This window comes from Alligator mississippiensis, chromosome 1, assembly GCF_030867095.1.
Source record: "Alligator mississippiensis isolate rAllMis1 chromosome 1, rAllMis1, whole genome shotgun sequence".
NCBI classification, from domain to species: Eukaryota; Metazoa; Chordata; order Crocodylia; family Alligatoridae; genus Alligator; species Alligator mississippiensis.
This window is the reverse complement of record NC_081824.1, coordinates 143,053,690-143,081,548: the sequence shown is the minus strand read 5'-3', so window position 1 is coordinate 143,081,548 and position 27,859 is coordinate 143,053,690. Positions and strand designations below refer to the sequence as shown.

Sequence of the window (27,859 nt, the reverse complement as noted above, 5' to 3'; positions counted from 1 at the left end):
TCTCATTAACAAGCTAAGGAAATACAGACTGTGGATGAAGGCACTATAAGGTGGATACAAAACTGGTTGGATCATTGTACTCAGTGAGTAGTCCTCAATGGCTAGTTGGGAGGAGGTATCAAGTGGGGTTACCCAAGGGTCTGTCGTGGGTGTGGTATTGTTAAAAAATACTTTGATAATGATTTGGATGATGAGATCCAGTGCACACTTAGTAAATTTGTTGATGACACCAAGTTGGGTGCTTGGAGAAATGGTCCAGAATCAATCAGATGAGATTCAACAAGGGCAAGTGAAAAGTCCTGCAGTTGAGACAGGATAATTGTATGCATAAGTACAGACTGGGGAGTGAGTGGCTAGGCTGCTGTACTACACAGAAAGATCTGGAGGTTACAGTGGCTCATAAGATGAATATGAGCCCACAGTGTGCTCTTGTTGCAAAAAAACCCAAAACAACCCCCCCACCCACCTCCCCCCCACCCCCCCCTCAACAACAGCATCCTGGGTTGTATTAAAAGGAGTGTCACTTGCAGATCAAGGAAAATGATTCTTCCTTAGTGTTCCTTCCACTAAGGCCTCACCTGGACTCCTAGTTTTGGGCCCCACACTTCAAGAAGGACATGGACAGATTGGAGTGTCCAGCTCAAGGCAACTGAAAGACCTAGGGTTATTTAGCCTAAAAAAGAGCAGACTGATGGGAGATTTGGTAATAGTCTTCATCTACCTAAAGGACAGTCATAGAGATGCTGGATATGAGCTTTTCTGTGTGGGTGTAGGGGACATGGTTATGCCAGTACTAAATGACTGTGCAGTAACAACTGTGCAATGGTTGGCTCATGTAGATGCACCCAGAGGGTGCTTTTGCTTCTGTTAGATGTAGAAGTGGTTTGCTTGGTCCTGACTGTTCTTGATCTTAACTCACAAGTGATTGCAGCCATAGGTCAGAAAGTGTCCAGCCATAGGCCTGTTTTACTTCTCTGAGATAGCAGTTTTATCATGGTGGAATACCCTTGAAACCACTAGTGTAAAAATATACATCCATATAATGGATTTGATAATTAGCCACTGCAGTTCTACTGTCTGTCCAAATGCCGATTCAAATAAGCCATGCTTAGGCTGTGGAAATCTGTGAAAGAACTGGATACTAGTTTAGAGGCTGGAAATGAAAGTGCATAAGGGAGAAAGCAATACTTGTTACACCTTTTACTGCTCTAAAAGGTGGTTATTGCCAGAGGCGATTGACACCTTTCTCATCCAGTGTCCAAGAGTAGAACCTCAAGTAGTTCTGCATGCTGCTGGCTAGACTATAGCCACAAGGCACCTACAAAATACTGGATAGTTATGTGTATGTGTTTGGGGAACTGATAAGCCATCTGCACTACCTGTCCATGCCAATTTCCTTTTTTAGGTCATGTGGAGCAATCTGTTACATACGAGAAAGAGGGTTAGAGGGCTTTTTGTTATACCCCTAACTTCCTTTCCTCAGCATCTAGGGCGCTGATTCTCAACCAGGGAACTATGCTTGAGATCTTTTTAAGGGGTGCCACGGGGTGCAATATTAGCACTTTTTGGTGCACAAGCACCTACACACTATTCACAAGATAAACCCAGAGATTTCAAATTGAAATTCACCATGTTAGGAACCTTCTGACTGGGTGTGGTCTTTCTGGCTGGATTCAGACATGCAGGCACGTGTGGTTTGTGGCACAGCAAACCTCTTTGCAGTGCCACAAACTGCACAAGTTGCATGTTAAACCATGCCCTGCTAACCACAGTTCTGCGTGCTGGGACAAATGTGTAGATGGGGGAACAGGCAGCCCAGAGCTGCCTGATCCCCTGTCTCCGTGCTGTAGAGCCCCCATGCTGAGGCACCCTGTGCCCCAGCCAGTTGCTCCCCAGTCACAGTCAGCCCTGGGATGGCTGCTCCCTTGTCTCTGTGTGCCTTAGCACAGGGGTTCTGCTGCAGAGCCCCTGCACTAAGGCATGTGGACCACCCCATCTCAAGTCACATCGCACCGCAGCCAGCTGTGGAGTATGCACTGCAGCACAAAGTAAAAGCATGAATTTGTGCAGCTACTATTTGTGCTGCTGCAACCGCATGTCCCTGCTCATGTGAACATGGCCTCTGAGATTTTTGCAGCAAAAGAATTGCTGTGATACTTTTCCACAGTGAAAAAAAACAGCTAGGACCTGGCATTTCCCAAGGGGTGCTTTGAGCCTTAAAAGGCTGAAAACTGCTGGTTTGGGGAACATACATAGTGTAAAATTGGGTGGCTCCATACCATGGCCCTGGTGTGAGGGGGGTGAATGAAGTAATGCTATTTCCAATGTGGGCAGGGGAACAGAGGGCAGAGCAAAAAGCAGCAGCCTGGCACCTTGGCACCACTCTCTGTGGAGACCAGGTCACCCATGTCCCAACTCTCAGCTCAGCCCACTCCATCACACTTGTACCATCCCCTTTGATAGTCTCACCCTATTGTTTTTTTAAAATATATTTTGGAAAAATGTTTGTCTTCCAGGTCAAATTGGCCAAATCAGCTCTGAATCCTTTTGATTAAGCAAAACTCAATCATTCAAACACCATGTGTGGTGCCACACCTGGCAAGCATCCTCCACCCCAGGCTTTTCAGCTGGGGGCTTCAGATACTCCCAAATCCATTGGTGGGCATCCTATATGCAGGCCTAAGCCTGGAGGCTTGGGGTTCAGATACCCCTGGGTCTCACTTGCCCTTAGCCAATGGCCGTAGGAGCAATCTAGGGAGGAGAGCCCCATTTCCACAAAGTAGGTGTGTAGCCAAGATGCTCCCACTGGAAGCGGGCCAGTGGGATGCTAATTACAAGACTTAGGGCATCCCGGTGCCATAGCAAGTGGGGGTGAGCGGGGTGTCTTCCCCAGGAGCCAAAGCAAAGGGATGCCAACAGGTGCTGCCTATGTGGGGTGGGGCACAGGACGGAGCCACGAGTGGCTTGTTTGTGGGGGCACGGGGATAGGAGAAAGGTGGTTCCCACCACTGCGTGCACTCCTAGGCAAGCATGGGAGGGCATGTAGCCCTCAGACCTGTGCATAGGGTGAGGGCAGGCTGCTGCTGTGGGCTTTGCCCTGGGCTCTAAACTTCCTTGCTATGGCACTGGGGCGTCCTGTCTGCAGTGCATTGGACAGGGGCGCACCCTCCATGACACAATGCCAGTTCAGTCCACCTCACTTCAGGTGACAGATCAGTGCAGTGACTACACTTGATTGCAGCCCGCAAGTGATCTCCTGGCCTTGTTTGACTTTGAGGGGAAGGCAGGAGGGGGCAGGGGAGCTGTGCCCTCTCAGGCCTCCTCGGCTCCCCCACCCTGGCTGGCATCAGCCCTGGGGAGGCGGAGATGGGCCAGGAGGGGGCAGGGCTCCCCTAGCCCAGGCCTGCGGGAGCAGTCCGGCTCGGCTCTGCTCTGCCTCTGCGCGCCTTGGGAGCCCGCCGCGTGCAATGAGAGGGCTGCTCGGCGCTGATGCGAGCACACTTGCTCCTATCCTGGAGCAGCGTGTTGTTGGCAGGCAGCTTCTTTGGTTATTTAATACCCAAGCTGTCATTTCTAGGACACTAGATCATGGAGGGGGGTGGGAGTGGAGACCCTGCTGATGCACCCCCCCCCCCCCAAATGTTGCAGTGCTCGGGCAGAGTAGAGGAGATTTCAACTCAAGCCCACGCAGCCCTGTGCGTGACCCCCTCCCTCCCTCCCAGCTTGCCATGCAGTAAAAGGCAGCAACCCCCCTGTGCAGGCAGGCGATGACAGTGTAGTGAGCCCACCTGGCAGCGAGACTCCTGCTTCCCTTCACTCCCCGCCTTTATTTTTTTTAAGCACCTTCCCTTGCAGGGCTGCAGAAAAAGGATCGCTGCGGTGTGGCCGCGGCCAGGCAGCGCTGCTTAGGAAGGGTTTGCTACACACTTCAGCCTGCCTCCCCCACCCCATCTGGGGCTGGTCCTGCTTGGGGCAGCGGGCTGGGCTCACTAGATGCCCTCCTGAGCTCCCTTCCAGCCCTCGTTTGCTGGGCTGCTGTGCTCCTATCTGACATGCCTAGGGAAGAGGGAGGGGGTCCCTTGCCCCCGCCCCTGCTGGGGAAGAGACACGGCTGTGATGATGATGATGATGGTTCTCAGACACGAGGTCTCCCAAAGTCTTGTCACTTGCAAAAAAAAAATGTTTCTGGAGCTGGAAGATGAGACCGAAGAAGTCTCTGCTGAGATCCTTCCTTTCCTCTTCTCTCCCTGAGATCCCCTGTTCCTCTCCTCCCTTTGAGATGCCCCATTTCCTCTCCTCTCTCTCGAGATCCCCTTCTCCTCCCCCTGAGATCCCTCTTTCCTCCCTCTGGCGATCCCCCTTTCCTCTCCTTCCCTGCCTGCTTTTCGCCTTCTTCTATTTATTTGTTTGGCGAGAGCCAAAGAGCGAGCGAGCGAGGGGGAAAAAAAATCATCTTCGCCCGAGTCTCTTGCTAAAAGGTCCAGACTGCTTACGTCTGAGCGCCCCTTATCATTTCAATGAATGGCAATTGCAGGCTCGGCGCTGTTATAGCAATGAAGCTACAGACGTCATTGCCTCCTGTTGGACGTGAGATGTGTCCAAGCATCAGCCCCGGTAGCTTAAGGGAAGAAAAAAAAAAAAACCAAGAACAACAACAACAAAAAAAACCCAACAAACCAAACCCAAACCCCAAGTCCTGAACTTCCCGGCAGCCGGCAGGCAGCTTCCTCGGAGCCGGCGAGCCGGTGCATCCCGGCCGAGGGAGGCCGAGCGGGCGGGATGAGCGGCCCCCGCCGTGCCCCGGCCCAGGTGCCGCGCGCGCTCCGCTTGCAGCCCGCTCCCGGGAGGGGGAGAGCGCCAGAAATAGCTCCCGCCAACCTGCCGCTTCCTTGCTGCAGCCTCCGACCCACGGCAGAGGCGCTCCCCGCCGGGGTGCTGCAGTCCCGGGCCCGGGCACCAGCCGCCCGCCGCTCCGGCCACAAGAGGTCTTGTTCCACCGGGAAGATGCCCTGCTGCGGGGACGCTGCCCTCTGCCCCTCTCCTCGGGCCACTTGTCCTGCGAGGCCACCTGGTGCCAAGCCTGGAGGGTAAGTTGCTCTCCCCCCTGCGATGTGAGCCCGGCCCAGGGAGCAGGAAGGCTTCGGGGGTGAAGGGGGTGGCACCGGGCACCTGCAGGGCTGCGAGGGTGGCAGGGAGAGACAGATTGGGGGCCCCCCACTTGCACCTTTGCGAGGTGCCAGGGGTGTTGGCAGCCAGACTCATCCCGCAGGTGCCTGGCCAGCCCCACCCCAGGAGTTCAGGGTCAGTGCCTGGCCCCATCTCCTGCCCTCCCCCAGAAGTTCAGGGGCCCTGCCTGGCCCCAATCTCTTGCCCTCCTCCTGGAGTTCAGGGTCCCTGCTCTGCTCTGGAAGAGCCTCCAGTCTCCCCTCCCCCCTCCCCCCAATTGGGAACATAGTGGGCACCCAAAGGTCTCTATCCAGGCCTCCGCCCCCTCAAAAAAAATAGCCCCCACAGCTTGCAGAAGCAGCAGAGGTGCCCTCAGCTCCCCTCTCCTGCCCTGGCTGGAGGAGCAAAGGTGGGGGGGGGGGAAGCCTGGCCCCTCCACCCCCTTAGATGTGGGGCTGCATGGATGGGCTTGTGATTTGTAGGATTTCTCCACTTAGTCCCTGCCTCCTCCTTGCTCTCCAGCCACTCCAAAGTCTCTTCCCCTCTCTTGAAGCAGCGATCTCTTTCCATCTCTCTCTCTCTCCCCCTGTGTGTGTGTTTCTCTCTCTCTCTCTCTTTCTCTCTCCCCCTCCACATACACTCATCTCCCCGGAGAGAGAGAGGGGAGAAACTCAACTCCGAAACACCGGCCAGATGTCGAAGAAACGCAAAACCCTGGAGGGTGGAAGATCCGGGATCCCCCAGGAGGAAGCCAGAGCCCCCTTTGGGGCCAGCGAGGAGCAAGGTAGGGAGCAGGCCTGCAGGTGATTTGAAGGGTGGTGGGAATTGGGGGGGGGGGATCCTAGCACAGGAATGCATCAGGCAGGCTCAGCAACCCTGAGTGGAAAGAGCCACGGAGGTGACTTTAAAATTTAGGCCAGATTGTTTCTAATCAGAGCACTGCAAAGCAGGTCTGTGTGGACTGCGGCATCTCTGAACTTTGGAGAGTGAAGGGGTTAAGTTGGGGGTGGGGAGCAAGGAGAAGAGGCAATTGATCCATTGCAAGAGAGGGGGAAATGCAGGTTTTCTGCTCAAGCCAGGTTCCCTTCCCTACTTGGTAATGTGTCAGTTATCCTGGTGTATTCACATTGCCTCATCCATTTGCAGCCTGTCCAAATCTCGGTTTCCAGGGTGGCTCCTCGCCTGGACAGCGAGTGATACATCTGGTTGTGGCTGTGTGTGTGTCTTGGGTATGCGGGTGTCCAGTTTTCTTCCCTAAGCCCCCATCCCTTATATGATTTTAGTTGCGTCATGTTGAGGCTTCCGAATGCTGCACTTGCAGCGCACTTTGCATCCAGCTAAAGTTGGTTTTTCTACAGCTTTGGTGCTTTGCTGTAATTTTGGAGCTCTAAGTATTTGTGGTGAAAGCTGCTCTGTACTTTCTGACAAGATAATATCAACATAGAAGCTGAGCTGGTGTAAAATCAGCTATGCACATGAGTATTAGGGAGTTCTGCAGCCCATTTCTTTTTGGTTCCAGTGGTTCCCTTCTTTTGTGCTTGCTTAGACTCATAGGGCCCAGAAGAACCAAGCCAAGCTACGGTATTTCTGGGGTTGTGGTTAGAATGCAGAGGAGAGGAAAGAAAAATACTAGTCAGATTCAAAACAGTGTTTAAAGCTGTTGATAATGGCTATGGAGACTCAGGTGGGACCTAACGGTGTGCATGGTGGAGTCAGAGGTCTGCGTCTATTTATTCCTTAACCAGGCTAGCATTCAGGAATATGGTGCTTTTGTCTTGGCAGGTGCAAACCTGAACATAGAGCAAATAGGGATAGAATGAATGTGTTCTCCAATATGGAGTCAATGGTCCTTTTTTGTTAAGAATGATCAGGATCGTAATGTCACAGAAGTCACCCCAAATCAAGACATTTTATCTCCGTAGTGGTTGTTTGTTGCATTGGGTTGTTGGGAGGTTTGGGGGGTTTTCTTCATTTCTTTTTTTTTTTTTTGCAGTGAAATGTCTCAAATCCCTTACCTGATGTGGTCTTTGGGCATCGTTAGAAAGCAGAGGTCCTAGGGATGCACCATTTATCTCAAAAGAGACTGTTTTAGGGTTTATGTGATTGTTATTTTAGATTGCTTTACTCTCCCACAATGAAGTAGAAGCTATGTCTATCATTTCCTAAATCATTTGTCTATTAAAACAAATCCAGTCATGTGAGGAACATTTTTAACACTGTGAATGACTTTATTTGCATGACAGCATATATTATTTTTGCAATCTGTGGGGAAGAAACAGGGATTGCTATTCTTAACCAGAAGATCTTACCATTTCATCAGCCGTAGATGAGGTGAAACAGAGAAGAGATATTCAGCATTGACCTGAAAGTTGGCTATAGGTTACACATCATTTTAATTTAATTGGATTACTAGTCGGATGTATGGAAGCACAGTGAACATTATTGTAATGCAGTGGTGTGTATGGTAATTTTTTTTAACTCCACAATAGTATTTCCTATAAGACCTTTGGTTATGTAACAAGGAACAGAAAATTTAATTTTAACCAGATATTTTTCTTATTTTGGATGTATACCAGATAAGAAATAAAATAAGAGAAAATATTTAGCACTGCACTAGTATGTTTATATTAAGAGAGCAAATAAAGTGTAAGTTTTCTCGGCAGGAGGATATACAAGATATTTGCAAATCAAACTGGATATGAACCTATGTTGTGTTTATATAATCCAGGTTTATATAGTCTCTGACCTTGTAATTTTTGGGATTAATTTAATATCTGATTTGTACTTTTTGAGACCAAGTGTATTTTTATGAACCTCTACTGTTTTTATTTTATTTGCTCCATTGTATTTTACAGAAAAGAATGCTGGTGGTTGCTAATTATATTGTCTGTGTGACTACGTAACTGTAGAAACCATTAAGAGTGTGCAATGTACCACAATATTGTAGTGAGCATATATTTTATGTGAAATGGTGGATATTGATGCTTTCTTGATATATCAGATGTACAGTTATTTTGTGGATTCACCTGAAATGATTTACATGCTGTGTGTGGTTGTAGTACGTTTACCACCTCTGAAGAGAAAGCATACTTATGAGGTTGGAATGAGGGTATAATATTTGTTCAGAAGTACCGAGAAGCTGTGTAAGTCATGGGTTTTTGGTTTGAAATGTATATTAGTGTTGGGTTTGCATTGGTAAACTAGGACCTTTGAATGAAACAGCCCCCCTTCCTCCCCCCCAGCCCCTCCCCCATCTGATTTCTGGACACTGCCAAATCCAGTATTCCTGCAGAACACAGATGCACAGACTCTGATGTCCTTAACTAGGGAAGTGACTTATTTCAGTGGCAGAAACATGGATGTTAGAGCCCCTGGGTCTAGATCTTCTACCTGAATTCTGTGCATTATGTGATAAATAGGAGGATTTTTACCATAAATTACTCCTTCCTTTGAGAGCTGATGATATTTTTTAAAGCATGTAGTGAGTACGGCCTAATTCTCCAGATGAGTTGTTTCTTTACCGAAGGGAAATTCATGATTACAGAGTTTTGTTCGGCTCTCTCCTGCACTCAGTAAATATTGGAAGAGACTGGTGGACACAGCACAGGTGTCTCTGGGGTGAACTTGTTCTTCAGTCTTCCATGAAACATTCTGTTAAGATTGTCCTAGATCTGTTTCTAACTCTGTTAACTTATAGCATAGTCTGATTCTGCAATGTGTTGAACATGCTCAACTTGCATGGTCTTCAATGTGGACTCTTAATAATGAAACATGGCTCTTAGTATTGAAGTGTGGAGACGTAGTAGATCTGATGTGGTTTTTGCTTTCACCAGTCTAGAGAGGGAGGTATCTCCAGTGAAGTCAATGGAGTCTCATCAGGATTGGTGTTTTGAATTGAGCTTCTGGATATCTTGTGATACATGCACTAGGTGGTTCAGCATGTGTCTACAAGCCTTGTTTCTAGTAATGCTTTGGCTGTATCTTTGTTTTTATTGTCATTTACGTGACAAAGGTGGTCTTGGGCCACCAACTGAAAGCTTTATGCTGCTGACTGTCTTACACAAGCCCAGAGACAAGAGTCCAGAAGACTTCTCTTTGTTTTCTATGATTCTTAGAAAGCTGGGAAGAACATGCAAAGAGGAAAGACTTAGTCAAAAAAGCAAGTTCAGTAGATTTTGTGTTCACAAAATTTGGATATGATTGAAAAAAAATGTAACACAACATGACAACCTCTACTTTGTTCAATCATTCTCTTCACAGCTCTTGGTTACTTTTACCATTATCCAATCATTACTGCTTTAGTGTAATAATATTTCAGTTATCTTCTTCCATGGGGAGATTTGTTGGGGTAAGGGTTGAAAGGCAAAATGGTTCTTTGAATCCTGCTTGAGGCACAGTTAACATTATTTTGTGTGCACGTAAAATGAGAAAATTTCTTTCTCAGTTTGGACTGTGTATAAAAGCAAATAAAGATGCTGTAGGGCGAAGTTCTACAGAGTGCCCTCATGCGCGCTACCATGCATGCCTATGGCAGCTGAGGGTTCTCAGCCCTCTGCAGACCTGCGCTCCCAAAGGAAGACAAGTTCAAAACTGTTCCACAGTCAAAGTTGATCCCCGATCCTGCAAACACTCATACACATGAGTAACTTTTACATACATGACTAGTTCCATAGAGTTCAATAGGAGCAGTCAGGTGCATAAAGTTAGTCGTGTGTGAAAATGACTGCAGGATTGTGGGGGTCTTGGTTAATAGTAACCAAATATTCTTGAGGGTCACTCTTGCACAAAGATGCTTCAAATGAGAAGTGACAGTTAAAATCCAATTGTTATCTGCTTAAAAAGAGTCTAAGTGTATGAGATCTTAAACATCTTTAAAAATCATCCTTCTGCCTTCGATTTTGATTGGTTTAAAATGTCAATGATTTGAATAAATCTTAGTTATTTTAAATATTTTTTTTTTGCAGTTTTAGAGTAGGCATTTCAAAATACTGAAGCCCTAATTCTAATGGTCTGTTTGAGGTTTACTTTGGTGTGGCCAAGACCAGCATGTTATCCAATGTTTGGATTGCATTTTTTGTGTATACTTCACTTTTGTAGAAGCAGTTGCTTTCCAACACAGTTCACTGCATACGTTGTCTCTGTATAAATGAACATCTGGATTCCTTACATGTGTGCATGTTCCTGCTGACATTCATAATTCTGTAGTATTAGTATAAAGAGGGGAGTAACTTGACTCCTTCTTGCTGTCTGTCAAAATTCAGGCTCTTTCCCCAACACAAAGTGTTCCTATCTTTGAGCTCATTCTTTTCTGCCCTCTGGGCTTTGCCCAAGCTGCTTTCTTTCTGTTCCATCTTTTTTTCTCCTTCTACTTATGACTCCATTTCTTAAGTTTCGTATTGCCTCTTTGATGATTGTAGGCCTAGACCTCTCCTTTTCCTTAGAGGTCTGATCCATGATCCATGCAGCTTATAAGGTCAGTGGTTGCTCTGTTGTGTGATCTGTGTTTATAACCTGTGGGCACCTATACACGTTCAGTGAGGCTGCTCCAATGCGCTGTAATTACAGTGCATCAGTGTAGACTCAATTAATCCAGTCTGCTGGAGCATGGTAATTATTGCACTCCAGCAGATCCAGCATCACATGTATCAGCATCCCTGCACAGAAAATGGTGGCGGGGCGTTTTAACTAAAGCTCGCTCAATGAGTTACGTAGTCACTGCCATTTTTCAGCATGGTGATGCTGATACACATGATGGTGCAGGTCTTGGAGCAGCTCTAATTAAAGACCACTTCCACACCCCCCACTCCTGGAGCACATGTATAAATGCCCTGAGTTCATGCATTTTGGGGCAGGACTTACATGTGTGGCTTTTCTTTTATGGGGGGTGGGGAGGTGGAGTGGTTATAAAGTTTTGGGCACAGTTAGGCTATTATAATAAAACAATATAAACAATGGAAAAAGATTGGCCTATTCTGGTTTTGGCTATAAAAGTCAGTGCATGTGACTACCAAATAAAGAGAAAAGCAGCATGACAAAAATTACCTAGGGAGCATGACAGAAAGCAGACAATACTTTTGAAAGTAGGGTGGCTCAGTGGACTAGTGACAGTTTTTAGTGGAGTCTTATGTTGTGTTGAAACCTCCTCAAGCAGGCAAGGTTGTGACTTTTGAACATTTTGGAAGTAGAAGTATATCATGTTTCTCAGAAAACTAACTGCAATTTTGAAATAAACCCATTTCATGTGCAATGATCATTTACTGGACCGTGTCATCTCTGTACATAGTCATAAACAATGGGTACATTCAGCAATGCTGTCATCAGTGTTCCCTGCTGCTGTGTAGTTTCCTACTTTGTCACCAACATGCACCATAGACAGCCATTTTGTCATTACTTTCTGAAACACCCTCATATGAGTAAAGCAGAAATGTAACTGATTTAGTGGATGAATTGTGTGTCCGTGCCAGCTCGTGGCTCTGTGGACCACATTTAACCTGGTGAAAGGGAGGGCAACTTTACTGATTTCAGTGAATATAGGTCCTTATTCACTAGGGCTGAATTTGATAGATTCCTTAAGTGTGTGTGTGAAAATAAGGAAGAAAGGAGAAGAGATAAAAAAAAAGTAGAGGACTAGATGCTTTGGAAGAGAGGTGATGGATGTATCTTGGTAGGCAAGAGATATGTGCTTTGAAATAAGGTGTTGGAGAAGCTAATGGGAGAACGTTATTTCTCCATAGTTACTTGCTGAGGAAATTTTCTGTGTCCCATTCATTTCATCAGGGTACTTTAGGATGTGACCCCCTCCCCCCCCCAAAAATAAAAAAAATAAAAAAAGGATACAAGTAGCTCTGTTGATGTGCTCCAGCCTGGCATGTGCTAATAATGTACCTTGCTGAATTAGGTTTGTAGTGTGAGTCATGTCCTTTACAACTGTACTGGTGACCTCCATTTTTTCCCCTTAAATATCCTTTTACTGGGTAACTTTATGCAAACCAAACTTATGTAGACAGCTTGGTTTTGAGGTACTGAGAGAGATTTAGGATTTGCAAATGTTACTGTATACATACTAAGGAGAAATCATTTCGTGATAGAACCTTGGAAGCACTGAACACGTTAAATACTTGACATATAGTAACTTTTCAGTTTGTCTGGAGAACATCACCTTGGGTAATTTGCTTATTTTCTCTGTCAGTAAAAATGGGGATGACTTTCTGAACTGTGTGCATGTTGCAAGGAAAATGTATTGATTGCAAAGTACTTGGAAACCAGAGGAATGTCATGGATAGAGTTGTTAGGGGGATTGTTATGAAAATGTCTTAGTGATTTAGGACCCAGTCTCCTAATCACAAGTCACTGTTGCTTTTGGCTAGGTAACTACTAGGCACTTGTGAGAACATCACCCTTTGGAGTCTAATAAGGTCCCATTTAGGATTTTATTTTGGAGTAAGTGGAACATTTGTTGTGAAGTTTTTAGTGTTCTTTTGCTGTAGCCCAGGGATTTTCAACTTTTTTATACCAGTGTACCCCTGGCGGCCGGATGCGGAGCAGGGGGTGGGGCTAGCACATGGCCAAACATGGAGTGGCAGCAGCCGCCACATGCGATCTTCCCTGCCCTCCGCGTTTGGCCAGGTGGGCGGACATTATGGGATGGTGTGTGACTGCGCTCCGTCCCTGCCCACCTGTGCATGCCCCCTATGGCCTTCTCAAGTACCCCCGGGGGTACGTGTATCCCTGGCTGCCAACCTCTGCTGTAGCCCAATTTCCATATGACAGTGAGCCTAAGATCTTCATTCAACTTTTAGCTGGCTAGAGTTTCTCTCATCTGTTGAACCATTGTTAGCAACTGCCATTTGAATGAGGACTGGCCTCAAAGTTGGCAGCCATGAGCCAGGTTCTGAGCTAGTCAGTCTAAGTAGCTCTATTTGCTTTAATAATGCTATTGCAAACCTGCCCTCCTGCTTTCCATCATACACCCAGAAATCTGTTACTGACCCTAAAATGACCACATGACCACAGCCCGCTCTTTGGCGAGAGAGGCAGCGAGCTGCTGGGAAGAGATGGTCTCCACCTCTCTCCCCTAGGGAGGAGGCTCTTCTCAGCCAGACTGGCTGACCTGCTCCACCGGGCTTTAAACTAAGCCCGTTGGGGGACGGGGGGACTACCGCCACTGCTGGCCCGCTGAACAATCCTTGCAAAGCCAGCGGATCACGGCACTCAAGGGAGCCCACCCCAGCCCCAGCCCTGGTAAAATCTGTGGGCAAGGAAGGAGCCCCCCAGGGGGCACTTGCCTGCCTGTACACTAATGCCAGGAGCCTGGGGAATAAGCAGGAGGAACTCATTCTCCTGCTCAGTGCAAACAGTTACGATGTCATAGGGATCACGGAGACCTGGTGGGACTCCACCCATGACTGGACCATGGGTATAGATGGCTATACCCTGTACAGGAGGGATTGTGTAGAGAAAAGGGGCGGGGGTGTAGCTCTCTATGTTAAGGAAAGCTATGCGTCCCTGCAAGCCGATATTGGCGACCAGGGTGGACAGCTGGAGACCCTCTGGGTTAAAATCCATGGGGAACACAGCACAGGGGACACAATGGTGGGAGACTATTACAGACCTCCCTCCCAAAGTCCTGAGCTTGACCAGGAGTTTGCCCGGGAACTGGCTGAGGCAGCTTGCTTCAGGACCATGGTTGTCATGGGTGACTTCAATTACCCGGACATCTCGTGGGAGGATCGCTCAGCAAAATCTGAGCGGTCGCAGAGCTTCCTCTCGTGCGTGGATGACCTCTACCTGACTCAAGAAGTCTATGGGCCAACGAGAGGCAAAGCACTGCTCGACCTGGTACTGGCTACGGGGGATGACCTAGTCGGCGACCTAGTGATCAATGGGAAGCTGGGTGACAGCGACCACGAGCTGATCACCTTCACCATCCGCCGAAAAGCTGGCAAGTCAGTCAGCAACATGCAAGTCCTTGACTTCAGGAAAGCCGACTTTGACAAGCTCAGGAGGCTTGTCAGTGAGGCCCTAAGGGACTGTGACCACAAGGAGAGGGGAATTCAAGAAGAGTGGTTGCTCCTCAAGGGAGCGATCCTCAATGCACAAACTAAGTCTATTCCATCTCGGAGGAAAGGCAGCAAGAGGGCACAGCAGCCCCCCTGGCTCTCCTGGGACCTAGCAGACCTCCTGAGGCTAAAAAGAAAGGCCTACAAAGGATGGAGGATGGGAGTCACCTCCAAGGAGGATTATTCTGCACTGGTCGGGTCCTGTAGGGAGCTGACCAGGAAAGCCAAGGCTGCAACTGAACTCCAACTAGCTTTGAGCATCAAGGACAATAAAAAGTCCTTTTTCAGATATGTGGGGAGCCGGAGGAAAAGCAGGGGCAACATTGGACCCCTGCTGAACCAGATGGGGCAACTGACAACTGACGCCCAGGAAAAAGCCAACCTATTAAATAGGTACTTTGCGTCGGTCTTTCATCAGCCCCATGGGACGCCCATGCCCGCTACAGGGCCGGGAAGTCCGGGTGAGGGTGATCCCCTGCCCTCTATTAATGCAGACTTCGTGAAGGAACATCTTGAGAAGCTGGATACCTTCAAGTCAGCCGGCCCTGACAATCTTCACCCCAGGGTACTCAAGGAGCTGGCGAGCATCATAGCCAAGCCTCTAGTGCGGATCTTTGAAAACTCTTGGCCTCTGGTGTAGTGCCCGAAGACTGGAAGAAGGCCAATGTGGTGCCTATCATCAAGAAAGGGAGGAAAGTGGATCCAGCTAACTATAGGCCCATCAGCCTGACTTCTATCCCGGGGAAGATCTTAGAAAAGTTTATTAAAGAGGCCATCCTTAATGGACTGGCCGACGCCAACATCTTAAGGGATAGCCAGCACGGGTTTGTTGCGGGTAGGTCTTGCTTGACCAATCTCATTTCCTTCTACGACCAGGTGACCTATCACCTGGACAAGGGAGATGAGATTGATGTCATATATCTTGACTTCAAAAAAGCCTTCGATCTGGTGTCCCATGATCGCCTCTTGGAGAAACTGGCCAATTGTCGCCTTGGGTCCCCCACGATCCACTGGCTGGAAAACTGGCTCCGGGGTCGGACCCAGAGGGTAGTAATTGATGGAAGTCACTCATCGTGGTGTCCGGTGACCAGTGGGGTCCCCCAGGGCTCTGTCCTTGGACCCATACCGTTCAACATCTTCATTAATGATGTGGACACTGGAGTCAGAAGTGGACTGGCCAAGTTCGCAGATGACACCAAACTTTGGGGCAAAGCATCCACACCAGAAGACAGGCGGGTGATCCAGGCTGACCTGGACAGGCTCAGCAAGTGGGCGGATGAGAATCTGATGGTGTTCAACGCCGATAAATGCAAGGTTCTCCACCTTGGGAAAAAAAACTTGCAGCATCTTTATAGGCTCGGCAGTGCTATGTTGGCTAGCACTATGGAAGAAAGAGACTTGGGGGTCATCATTGACCACAAGATGAACATGAGCCTGCAATGCGATGCTGTGGCTAGTAAAGCGACCAAAACGCTGGCTTGCATCCATAGATGCTTCTCAAGCAAATCCCGGGACGTCATTCTCCCCCTGTACTCGGCCTTAGTGAGGCCGCAGCTGGAGTACTGCGTCCAGTTTTGGGCTCCACAATTCAAAAAGGATGTGGAGAAGCTTGAGAGAGTCCAGAGAAGAGCCACGCGCATGATCAGAGGTCAGGGAAGCAGACCCTACGATGACAGGCTGAGAGCCCTGGGGCTCTTTAGCCTGGAAAAACGCAGGCTCAGGGGTGATCTGATGGCCACCTACAAGTTTATCAGGGGTGACCACCAGTATCTGGGGGAACGTTTGTTCACCAGAGCGCCCCAAGGGATGACGAGGTCGAATGGTCACAAACTACTACAAGATCGTTTCAGGCTGGACATAAGGAAGAATTTCTTTACTGTCCGAGCCCCCAAGGTCTGGAACAGCCTGCCACCGGAGGTGGTTCAAGCACCTTCATTGAACACCTTCAAGATGAAACTGGATGCTTATCTTGCTGGGATCCTATGACCCCAGCTGACTTCCTGCCCTTTGGGCGGGGGGCTGGACTTGATGATCTTCCAAGGTCCCTTCCAGCCCTAATGTGTATGAAATCTATGAAATACTCAAAAATAGCAGAAAGGGATTAAGTGGGGGAGTAGGAGTTTTTAGATCATGGCGCACAGAAGAGTAAAGACATGGAAAAACACAGATATCCAGCAAAATAGTCTCAACTCTAGTTGAGCTTCTGTCTGTTGTATAGTAGTTACCACTACGGTGAAACCTTTCAAAAGCTCCAGGACTGTTTCTATGTTAATTTCCCCTTCCTGTTTTTTTCATTATAAAATAAGGTTGCATTTAAATGACTACTGTTTCATTTAGATTTTTATCTCCTTCATGATCCTACAGCGTGTCTCATGGATGATGTGCTCAAAGGCATGACGACATGGTGTAAAGTCATAGAGTTTCTGACCTCATTGCAGGAGCTGGTTGAAATGGACTCTGTTGGGAGGGAGACAGTTTCCCTGAAACCTTTAATAGTAAAGGCAGCATATATTGCAGTCAAAGAGATAAGCATTCTGTGGCCAGCTGGTTTGGAGTCTGTGGCAGACTGGCCATATGGAAGCAACTCAATTTAAATTTAAAAAATGGAGAAGTATTAATAAATTAAAAATAAAAATAAAAATATGAACAGTATTATAGAGAACTGGTTATTTGGATAGGAAAATTACTTTTTGTTTTTCCTGTGTCTCCGTAAGTTTAGATTTTGGTACTGACTAAGCAAAGCTGTGTTATATAAACCAGAAACAGTGCTGGAAATGTTAGTGATTTGGTTGGCTGGGGGTGGGAAGGGGAAGGGGAGCATTTTGTTTTTTTACAGTGAGGAGGAGAAGGGAAGATATCTGGGTTTGATGGGCTAAGCATTAACTAAACATCTGATAAAAAGGATACAGAGTGAAATAGTTAATAACGTGACCATTTAATCATTTTCAGATTTTGGATTTAGCCCATTGAGATGAATGGAGGCAGTTCATATTTTCTAGATGTATTTTTTTTCTGCACGCCCAGGGACTGCCCGAATCATTGAAGCTGTCCGAATCTTTTTTGAAGAGAAACGACCCGATTCAGACCTTTTAATTGGTCCCCTGATTCGATTTGGAGATTCGGCCACTGAATCGGGCCGAATCTCCTCTGAATCAAATCACCACCCAAAGCTTCGCACAGCCCTATAGATCACTGAGGCAAGGGAAGTAGCAGGGGGAAAAACAAGCTAAGACTCAGCCCATTCCTTGTTAAGCTGCCCAGGAAGTTAAGTAGTGCCTAGTCCTCCTCCTCTTCACCCGCCATTGCCTTGTGACCTGTAAAGCTGCAGTCTTCCGCAAGGATATCAATATAAACTACTTCCAGGGGAGTCAAAATTATTGTTGCAGACAGACTTTCACAGTTCTGCCTTCCCATAAGAAACCTTCTTCTTTGGGGTTAGAGTCAACACTGAGGGCTGTCATCTGGTTTAGTGAACAGGGAGAAATGTCTCTGACTATATGATTTTATATCCCTAAACACCTTTGGGGTGCAATGTGAAGTACTAAGCAATTAGAGGCTCTATAGACTTTAAATGAATGAACTGGTAAGAACTGCTAAGTCATGTATCTGATGCCCCTGTTACGTAGGAGAGCCACAGCAGTAATCTGTCATCACATCACCAGACAGCTGAAAAAAGGACAAATTAAATAAAGTTCTTAATCTCTTACCCTGCAGAAAGAACTTGATTCTTCCTTGTTTTCTAGGCACTGTGTCTTTCCAGAGAGTTGCTGGACATACTATAGATATTCCCAAATTATGTTCTGACAAGCATTTGGCCTTTGAGTTTATGTTATAGGAGTGTTCTACATACATGTAAATAGTTAATAAGGTGCCAGTTGATGGCACTTAAGTGTAAGTAGCATTTTTCTTAGATTTTGTAGGACCTGTGCATTTTGTCGTATACAGTAAATGGCTTCATGGATGCAGCTGTTTCCATGCAGCTTTCAACAGTTTCCATTCATTCCAGAAGTACTACCAGAATGTGTGTGTCGCTATTAGTTTTAGAATGAACAAATGCTCTTGTCTTCTCACTGTGATGCTACAAGATAAATGGGCAGGATCAAGGAGTAGGAAGAACTTCCTCAGCTTTTAAAAGCAGATGCTGTGTAATATGCTCTTGCCATTTAAAAAAGATTTTTTAAATATTTGTTTTTCCTTTTTTCACTGCTGAAGAAGGACTCTAGGGCTAGGTGCAGACATTCAAAAAGTCTGAGTTGATCTAAGTTATAGTTTTCTGTAAACAGTGTACTTTAGATCACTAGAGAACAAAACACACATTCACCTATTAGTGTGGGGGGGAAGGGGCAAGAATCTTAGACTGGGTTCCGCAGTATTTAAACCAGTCTGTGCATGCTGAGTTTCTGTTCTCTATAGGTATACACTGGTTTTCTGTGCCAAACTTCTGTTCTGTTATGGGTACAGGCCAGTTTCTGATCACTTACGCTGTTAAAAGTGTAATGTCTGTACCTGGCCCTAGGAGTTAGTGACTTGAGAGTCTTAGGATAAGTTTTATTAATTATAACATCATAAATCTTTAATTTAGGAATGTGACAGGAAAAGGAAGAGGGAGGAAAATCCTAAAACTTAAAATGAAGGAATCTAAATTTATTCATTAAACATTTTGGCAATATCTCCTGGATCCACATGACACCTACATATTTGAGATGTCTGTACACAGCCAGATGCTGAGATCATGGCTGTCTAACTCCTGTTGGATATTCCATATTTGCCAAGTTTGGTCTTAAATAAATAAGAAAGGTTCATTATCCAATTTTTCAAGCTCTTAAAGTGGTTGTTGCTTAGCATTCCAGGGAACATTGATTTCCCTTTGAAGAGTTTGTCCCAATCCTCAATATCCAGGATGTGACCAAGAAAATAACTCTGCAGACAAAAGTTGTGGATTGATTCTGGGAACCCCTAAAATAACCCTTGTTCAAGAGCAGTTCCATGCTTGTCACCGGAAGTGCGATAGAGCTCAGTCACTGGAAATGTATTAGCTGTTTGGAGTTTCAAATGCATTATACGACATTAATCCACAAAGGAGAAAATTAACAGTTAAGAGTAGTTGTTTCATGTGAAATATGAACAAGTAGAAGCAGAAGATGAGTGGGAAGCTTCTAGCAGCAGGAGAGTGTAAGGCTGCAGAGATCATCTGTTCAGACACACTTTTTTCCCCTCCCCCTCCCTTAGGTACGTATTTCTTTTATAAAGAGACATATGCAGATCTGTTTACTATACACTGTGAAAGCTGCACTAGGGAACTTGTTGCTTTCAAAGACCACTGTTGTTGTTTTTTTGAGCATGATTCCAATATGAAACATTAAAAGTGCAATCTGGATTGGGGCCCTATCGTGCGAAGTGTACACAGAATTGGACACGGCATCTGCTCTGAAGAGCTTGCAATCCAAATCAGCTGGGGAGATGATAGGATGTGTCACAGGTACAAGACTTCCCTCTCTCCTTTCATTTATGCAGCTATCCCCTAGTCCTTTCTCTCTGCCCATATTCCCCAGCCAGCTTTGCCATTCCTAGCCCAAGGTTCTCGCCTTTCACCTTCCCCGCCTTACAAAATTAACATGAGATTAAATTTAGGGGAGAAGCAGGGGAGAGGGTTCACACAGGTAAAATCTTATGCAGGTAGGCCCATAGAGGGGCTGTTGGAGCAGAGAGACAGCACCCACTCAGTTCCCTCCTTTTCCACTTGTTTGCATTTTTCCTGTTTCTTAACAATGTCCCATCTCTATTGTAATGTATACATTGTGTAATGTAATGCATTGTGTGCACCGAAAATGCAATATGAGTGTGTGACAGAAGGGGAGCTGGTGTGGGTACGGAACCAGACACAGAGATGGGGTCAGTGCCAGAAGCTCTGCAAGAAGCTCAGTGTCCCCTATACAGTTGTCAAGAAATTGTCTGAGGTGCTACATGATCTGGTGAGCCGGCCCAGCGAACAAATGTTGGTAGCGCACTATAATCGGATGAAACCCTATACATTCTCGTGGAACAGAGACCTTGGCCCTACCAGGAGCTAGGAAGGCCTTTTCATTAACAACCAAGATGCCCACAACCAAGCCGCTACCAGAGGTCTCTTAATCGAACCGCCACCAGCTGCACAATAATCCCTCGTGCCTGACACTGAAGGCTTTTGTTACAACCGGTGGCAGTTCGATTAGGAAATCTCTGGTAGCACTTGGTTGTGGGCATCTTGGTTGTTGATGAAAAGGCCTTCCTAGCTCCCTTGCAGGGTTAGGGTCTCTGCTCCATGAGCACGTATAGGGTTTCATCCGATTATAGTGCACTACCAATGTTTGTCTGCTGGGCTTGCTTACCAGCTCATATAGCACCTCAGACAATTTCTTGACAACTGTATGGGGGCTATTGAACTTCGTGCAGAGCTTCTGGCACTGAGCCCACCTCTGTGTCTGGTTCCATACCCACACCAGCTCCCCTTCTGTCACACACTCATGTCGCACTTTCAGTGCACACAATGCATTATGTCACACAATGCATACATTATACTATGTTAGTTCATTGGGACTAAACAGATATTGCCTTTTTATAACCTTGCTGTTCAAAAAGCAGTGGAATGAGGGGGTGAGGTAGGATGAAATGTCCCAAACTAAACAACAACCTAACCAGCAGTCAGCCAGAATGCCATTCTCAAGGAACGCCTGCGGGGCAGAAGTCCAAAAGGGCCCTCATCTTGCTGCATTTAAGTGCCCAAACAGCATGGTCCTGAGCACAATATTGAAGCCAAGCAGACTGTTTCGTGGCATAATATGACCTTTCATGGCACTGATCATGGCACTACAAACTTGCTACCATACAGTTTAATGTGCATGAGCTAACTTAAAGAAAAAAATCAAGTATGAAATGCCTCTGTCTCCATTTTGTTGTGAGAAAGTGGTCAACCACAGATTTTTTACTGGTTCAGATAAATTTCTTTTTTTCTGAGTTCGATGCCTTTTTCCCAGGGAAATAAAACATAAATCAGTAGTCTTTTTTAAGTAATGATTTTAAATGTATGCCACTTGCTGTTTCATCATCTCATCTTTTTTCTAAAAATAATGCTTAAAAAAATGAAAAACTGTTTAAACTATCATTCTGTTCTGAAAAGTAACTGTAAAAAAGATTCTACTTTACTCCAGTATGCTCAGTGGGTATCCTGAGAACTATCTTCTGTCTTTAAGTGACAATTTTTTTCTTGTTTATTTTGTTTGTTTTATCACTGGATCTAGCCCTGCAAAACCAACACAGCTGACTGAGGGACAACAAAATCGTTCTTGTGTGTCATCAACGTTATGGCTTATCGTATTCCCCTTTGGTGATGCTTGTGGAAATCCACTGAAGACAATGGGTTTCGGCATGTGTTACCCAGGGAGGAATATAACGATAGTGCAGTTGCATGAGTTTAATTTAGGGCATAGAGGGTATGTCCAGATTAGCGTGCATGTTCAGGGGCGTGCATTTGTCGTGGCATAAATAGCAGCTGCACATATTTGTGCCACTGCTTTGTGACCCAGGGCACGCCCCTGCACATGCACTGTGCATGGTTTGCAGCACCTCAGACAAACTTGAGGTGCTGCAAACTGAACATGTGTGCTTGTCTGGATGCACCCAGTTTGGCCAATGGAACATATATTACTGATTCGGGTGATGTGCCAGATGGGAGGAACCCCATTTGGTTCTTGTGGGGCAGACTGAGTTTGCTGGTCAGGTGATTAGAATGAGGAAGATTTGACATATAAATTCTGTTTGTTTAATAGAGAAATCCCAGAGAGACTATAGAGAAATCTGTGATGCCATTTTATAGTTCCTTTCTACACTAGAACTGTGCTTTCAGTGCATCTGAAAAATATCTGGTATATCTGAAAATAGAGAAGTGTGTTTTTTTTAATTGTTGTATTTTAGGTCTACAGGAGAGCTCTCCTACCTCTTTTCCAAATTGCTGGTTCTTCTTTGGTGCTCTCAAATGGTTTATATTTGAGTAAAAGAATATTTTTAAATTAATGTGGTTACAATATACGATGTACGTATTTAATTTAACACTTTCCTTCCATCTTCCAGTCATATTTGTGCCATATAGTGTGCCAGAGTTAGATTTTTAAATGAGTGCTGGCTTGGGCATTTTTAAAGGGTTGTTCCTGGAGACCATTCAGATTATAACTGGAAACTGCTGGCACAGCTTTTGTTTTCTGTAATTTTGCCTGTGCCAACTTTTTAACTTTTACCTTTTTGTTAAAAATAATAAATGTTAATTGTTGGTCTAAGGTTTGGGGTTTTTTAATTTTGTTTTTCCCTTCAATTAAAAAAAAAAGCTTGTAATGCTGATTCTTGTAAGCAATCTGTTACTGAAATTTATAACCCTAATGGTAATTGTTAGTAAGGGTGAAATGTATCTAGCGTGTTGGGAAAATTGGGTAAACTTCAAAAGTTTTATTTCTGAAACTCTTCAGAAATTCTTAACTTGGTATTTTATAATGACTTGCTGTCTTTTGTCTTAAATGCACGTAACACTGCTATGAATATTTTGTCTTGTTTTTAAGTAGTGTTTTGGTCCTTTTTTATATGTATAAGTAGTCAATGCCTGGTTTTGTTTCAGCAAGCTCGTCCTCCTCTCTTTAAACGATGACAGGACTTTGCAGGTCTTACTTTGTCATTGGCATGAGGTCTTCATTGGTCAGAGGGTTTTTAACTTTCCCACTGCTTCACTACTTTGGCAAGGTCTGTAACAATAAAGTTGTATCTGTTTAGCACTTTCTGCAGTGTTGCACATGTTGTCTGTGCTCACCAAATAAAAATATCTTTTTTTGCTAAGCTAGACGTAAGCCACCATTTTTTGCTCAGCTTTCTTCTTTCTGTTTTGCTCCACTTTCTCATCCAAGTGAACGCCTTTTTTCCCTTTTTCCAGTTTTGCTTTTTCTGCTTCTGCTATCCTCTGCTTGATATTTCACTGGTGGAAGTGATTAGGAATGGCCATCCTTTCGGAAACAAGTCTTGAATCAGGAGCAGTAGTAGGTACTGAAGAGGACAAAGGATATGAAGTGGCAGTGTTTGATCATTTGGAGGCCCTTCCTTTCATTCTGCAAACTTTATCTCCTATTTCTTGTCTTACTAAACTGCGTTTGAATTCTTTCATTTTAAATCCACTAGAATTGGGAAGTTTCTCCTTACATAGCTGTCCTTTATTGACACCGTCTGCTGTACCAGAATAGCTGAATAAATTATCTAGTTGGATCAGATAGCTTTTCTCTTGGAGAAAGAGTTATGTGCTCCAAAGAAGAACAGAGCAATTCTAGGTCCCAGAGAGGGGTGAGCTTTTATGTGCTCCAGAGGAGTGTGAAGCCATTCTAGATCTAAGAGAGGTGAGCTTTTTCTAGACTTGCTATCTCTGATGCATCCCTAGCTTCACAGGGAACTACTGTTCCGATTGTGTGTCTCTCTTTCTCCCATCAGAGTTCTTCAGCTCAGCTACTAATGAAATATCAGTTAGCAGCAAAACAACATTCCTCCATCTGCCAGTATATATAGCTTTTATCACAATAATCTCTAGAGATGTTTTTTGTCTAAGAAGAAAACTTTTACCAGCACACCAGTCTGGACTGAAACAGGTGGGCCTGGATAGCATAACTATTATAAAATATTTCATCTCGTTAACCAAATCTAACTTTTATTGAGGGTAACAATTTCAACGCAGACATGTGGGCAAATTGAATTCTACTTTTGGAACCTGCAGAATTCCTGGGCATGGCATATTGAGCCATATCCTCAGATGGTGGAAGTCAAAATAGTATTGCTATTTTGCACATCAGTGGATTTGGCCAATAAACTTGAATTCTGCTTAACTACTCCAGAGAACCTACTTAGTGCTGGACATGAAGATGCTTCTAGTGGTCACTTGCCTTTATCTGGGCTGGCTGAAAGGTTAGGATGAGTCTTCCAGACATGGAATCTGCATAAAGGGGTTGTACTGAACATGGCTTAAGATTGTATGAAATCATTATCTGAGTTGTTATTCACTCCTAAATGTATTCTTTAATAAATGTATTTTTAAAATATGCTTACCCCAAGTGATCATTTGTGGAATTGGAATTTTCTGCAATACATTTCCATTATATTTTAATGTACTTGATCTTTTAATAGAAATTTGACATATAATCATTTTGCAGATGATGTGAGTCTTTTCACTGCATGATTTATCCCTTTAACTTGTCTCACAGTGACTTAGATCCTTTCCTTAGTACAGACAGCAAGCAACCACATTTTCAGTACTGTAGTGAAGTTCTGAGTACTGCAGTGAGGCACTGAAATTCCACTTTGGCTAAGTACAGACAGCCAAAAAGCCGAAGGCTAAATCGATTCAATCTTCACAGGTTAGTCTAAGCTGCATAGATTGAACCGATAAGCACATGAACAGAAATTCTGTGGCAGGGCATTGGTGGTGCCTGCCACTTTAAGGGCTGAGCCAAACAGCCAGCAGGTGCTTGATTACAGTGGCTATTTTAGAACTCTGGCCACCTATATAAACAGAGCAGTTAGCTGCTGGCACCAACATTGCCTGGCTGAAGGGTTGTGCGAAACATCTTGGAGGTAAGGGCAGGAGCTTAAGGGAGTGGTTTGGAGGCTCCTGATCCTGGGTATGACCTAAAACTGCACCCTTTCAGGAGTGGGTGGCCTGGTGGAGCTCCCAGTGGTGCAGGAGCCCCCAGTAAATGCCAGGCCAGTTACCACCCTGGTGAAAGGCAGATTGGGGTGCCTTAACCCCAGCCCCCACAATACTGTGGGTACAAGGGGGTTGGGCAGCCCCAGATAGCCCCCCCTGACATTGGGGCAAGAATTGGCAGCCTCCCACCTGATTAGAACCAATTAAGAGGCAACAAGGGGTGGCAGGCGAGGAGGCGGGCAGTTGGCCCAGAAACAGGCGAGGAGGTGGCAGATTGGCCCTGGGAAAGCCCTGCCTGTTACAGACTTGCTTTTGATTCCGGAAATGAGGCCATATGTCTAGAGTGGCCCAGGACAGAAGCTGTGGGGCCCCAGAATATGCCTCCCTGTTTGGCTGGAGCAAACAGCTTGAGCCAAAGCTAGTCTGCCCACCCTGCAAGGGTGGTGGGGAGGGGGAGTTATAGGGGAGGTGCAAAGTATCCTGGGATGCTGGGGGACTGTGACTTAACTTGAATCTGGAGGGGATCTGGGACAGAAGTTCAATAAACTGATTTAACTTAAATCAGTTAAGTTTGAAACTATATACATCCAGGTCTATCTTAAACTGGTTTTGGCCAGTTTGAAAGCAGTTTATGTACGCTGAATTTCTGTTGTGTTACTGGTTTAAACTGGCCTCTGATCACTTTTATACCAGTTTATGTGTAATTTCTGTCCCTAGCCTTTCAGATGACTCTGGAAAATGGTGCTGTGCCAGAAACTTCCTTTTTAATGTCCCCTGGTGATTTCTTCTCTTGTCTGTGTCGTTTCATGAACCATAGCTCATTTCTCTTACAGGAGCCTAGATAGATGTTTGCTATCCAGATTACACACTTGTCTTGTTGCTTCTTAAGTGTCCGCTACCGAATAAGAGAAACACACAGACCCTCTGGGAAAAGCCTTAGGCTTGTCTGGCTGCTTCTTGGAAAAGGGTAGTCTGGGAGGGTCTTACAGTAAAGTGATGCATCATGATTTTTAGGTGTTGTCTGGATTGGTGGTAGCAGTGCCTCCTTGAGGGTTGTCTGTATTTATTTGATGGGAAATGGTGGCTTATTTGCTTTCTTGTGGATTTTGGATTCTGCTTATACTGTTCATTTCTTTTATATTATCTAGAGTTCCTATATAAGGCTGCCACTTGCAGTTCCTAGTATGATAGTGTTGCTGTTAAGAAGTGAGAGACCCTTTTTTCTGAACATCTCTTACTTCCCAGCTTAACCTATTTGGTTCATTGTTTTACACTTGGAAGAAGCAACAAAATGCTCATGAGTGATAATCCATTTTTTTGCCATGCATGCTGAATTCCACAAGTGTTGCATGTTTGAGTGACTTCCATGGTGTGCCAATAAACTGAAACAAAAGGACCTATTCCTGCTTTTGATCTCCTTGGTACAACTTCTAAGCCACAACCAAGGGGATCTTGGCCTTAGGAGTCTACTTTTCCTCTCCTTTAGCAGTTAATTCAATCAGAAGTAGTTTATCATGTAGTGTCTACACAGGATGTTTACTGTGCAGTGGACTAATTAGCTGCACAGTAAACACCACATGTCTACATGTGTGCCCCTATTAGCCCAGAGTAGATTAAATAACTCTGGTAAACACAAGTACTATCCTGCTGCAGAGTTTTCTACTGTGGAGCAGCACATGTGCAGATGCTTCCCTGGTTGGCTGGGACATGAGGGTGCTTCAGTACAGGCACTGCCTCCTGGCTAGCCCCCCGCTGAAGCACCCTCATGTTCCAACCAGTCTCTCTGCAGCACATTGAGCCAAAGGGAGCAGCCCCAGACTGGCAAGGTAACACTCCAGGCTCTGCCAACTGGGGCCGCTCCAACCTGGCTCAGCATGCTGCGCTTCCAGGCACATGTGCAGGCGCAGTGCCTGGGAACAATACACTCCAGATTGATAAGCTCTGGAGTTTATTCCTGTGCAGTAATAGCACGTGTAGACATGCCCCACAGCTATGCGAGTGATCCTGAAGTATTTGAGAAAAGTAAGCCTAGGTGACTCACTAAAGACTGATGCAAATTACAAAGCATTTGGTCAGATTTTAGGGTTTTATCCATTTACTTATTTCTGCTTTGGTGGTTCATTGTTGGGTCAAGCCATGCCTTAAGATTCACTGGCCTTTGGGGTTATGTCTGATCCAGAATGTGCACTCTATACTAGCTGAGTACTGAGACCTAACAAGGTAGGTGGTTCCTGCTACTTTTCATCATAATCAACATATCCTTCTGGGTGGCAGATGTTACATCATCATGATGTGGGCCTTATTCCTTGTTACTGGACAGGGACTGATATACCACTTCATTTTATATGCTACATACAGTCCCCTAGCAAATTATTTCACTAGAAATCTTAATAATCTTTTCCTACTATGTATGCAACTACTCTCTTGCAGCCTGGCATCATGTGATATTGTTTACTGCATTTGTTAGGCCAGAGGCAGGCAACATCCGGCCCATGGGCTGAATCCGGTCCACCAAGCCATTCTATCCAGCTCACAGGGCCCCCATAACAATTAGAAATTTAATTATTATCTTCACATGGCTGCCTTTCAAAGATGACAAGGTGGCAGGACCCAGCAGCAGCAGCAGCAAGGCCTATCCAGCCCTACCCAAGCCCCAGCCCCACCTCACCCCCCAGCCAGAAGCTTCTACCTAGCAGAGGCTTCTGGCCTGGCGACCTGGGGCTGTTTTCCGCCCTCTCTCCATCGGGCAGTGGAGAATCAGATAAGAATGGGTGGAGGGGGGAGGGAGGATTGCCAGCACAGCAGGAGTCAGCTTGGCCCAGCCAGTGCCACATGGTTTCCAGCTGGCTCCTGCTACACTGTGCAGTCCTGGCTATGCAGCTGGGAGCTGCACACTGCTGGAATGGCAAGCAGGTGGGCATGTGGGGGGGAG

General features: G+C 45.8%; 1 long non-coding RNA gene across 1 annotated transcript in view; it reads left to right on the top strand.

The window, feature by feature from the left end:
• The first annotated feature begins 4,552 nt into the window (after window positions 1-4,552).
• Window positions 4,553-27,859, top strand: part of LOC109281199 (uncharacterized) — a 125,422-nt gene continuing 102,115 nt past the window's right edge. The window contains exons 1-2 of the long non-coding RNA XR_009455628.1: window positions 4,553-5,087; window positions 5,689-5,950. This is a non-coding gene — a long non-coding RNA (uncharacterized LOC109281199). The remainder of the gene's footprint in view (window positions 5,088-5,688; window positions 5,951-27,859) is intronic.